Below are 1,306 nucleotides of genomic sequence, written 5' to 3' on the forward strand. Positions count from 1 at the left end.
AATAGAACGATCATACCTCAACATGATAAAGACCATATACGACAAATCTACAGTGAACATCATACTCAATGGGCAAAAACTAAAACCATTTCCCCTAAGAACAGCAGGGACAAGGGGATGCCCACTCTCACCACTCCTGTTCGACATAGCACTGGAAGTGCTAGCCATAGTGACCAGACAAGAAGAAATGAAAGGCATCCAAATTGGAAAAGAAGAAGTAAAACTGTCCTTATTCGCAGATGACATATTATACATAGAAAACCCCAAAGACTCCATCAAAAAACTACTAGACTTAATAGATGAATCCAGCAATGTAGCAATATACAAAATTAACAACCAGAAGTCTATGGCTTTTCTATACAACAATTATGAACTCACAGAAAGAGATATTAAAAAAGCAATCCCATTTAACATTGCAATAAAAAATATTAAGATACCTAGAAATAAACTTAACCAAGGAGACAAAGGACCTGTACTCAGAAAATTTTAGGGTATTAAAAAAAAGAGATAGAGGAAGACATGAACAAATGGAAGAATATACCATGTACATGGATTGGTAGAATAAACATCATTAAAATGTCCATACTATCCAAAGTAATCTATAAACTCAATGCAATCCCCATAAAAATACCAACAGTATACTTCAAAGACCTAGAACAAATTCTCCAAAAACTCATCTGGAATTAAAAAAAAAAAAGATCCCGAATAGCTGCAGGAATCTTGAGAAAGAACAACCATGTTGGAGGGATCACAATACCAGATATCAAGCTATATTACAAAACTACTGTTCTCAAAACTGGTACTGGCACAAGAATAGACATATAAATCAATGGAACAGAACAGAGAACCCAGAAATTGACCCAAGCCATTATGCTCAATTAATATTTGACAAAGGAGGCAAGAGCATACAATGGAGTCGAGACAGTCTTTTCAATAAATGGTGTTGGGAAAATTGAACAGATAACACGCAAAAAAATGAAACTAGGCCACCAACTTAAACCATACACAAAAATAAACTCAAAATGGATAAAGGACTTAAACGTAAGATGGGAAACCATAAAAATTTTAGAAGAAGCCATACGTAGCAAAATAGCAGACATTTGTCATCGAAATATGTTTACTGATACAGCTCCTAGGGCCGTGGTCAGCAAACTGCAGCTCGCTAGCCACATGCGGCTCTTTGGCCCCTTAGGAGTACCCTAATTAAGTTAATAATAATATTTCTATCTATAGAGTTTAAGTTTAAAAAATTTGGCTCTCAAAAGAAATTTCAATCGTTGTACTGTTGATATTTGGCTCTGTTCAC

This window comes from Myotis davidii, unplaced genomic scaffold, assembly GCF_000327345.1.
Source record: "Myotis davidii unplaced genomic scaffold, ASM32734v1 scaffold2001, whole genome shotgun sequence".
NCBI classification, from domain to species: Eukaryota; Metazoa; Chordata; class Mammalia; order Chiroptera; family Vespertilionidae; genus Myotis; species Myotis davidii.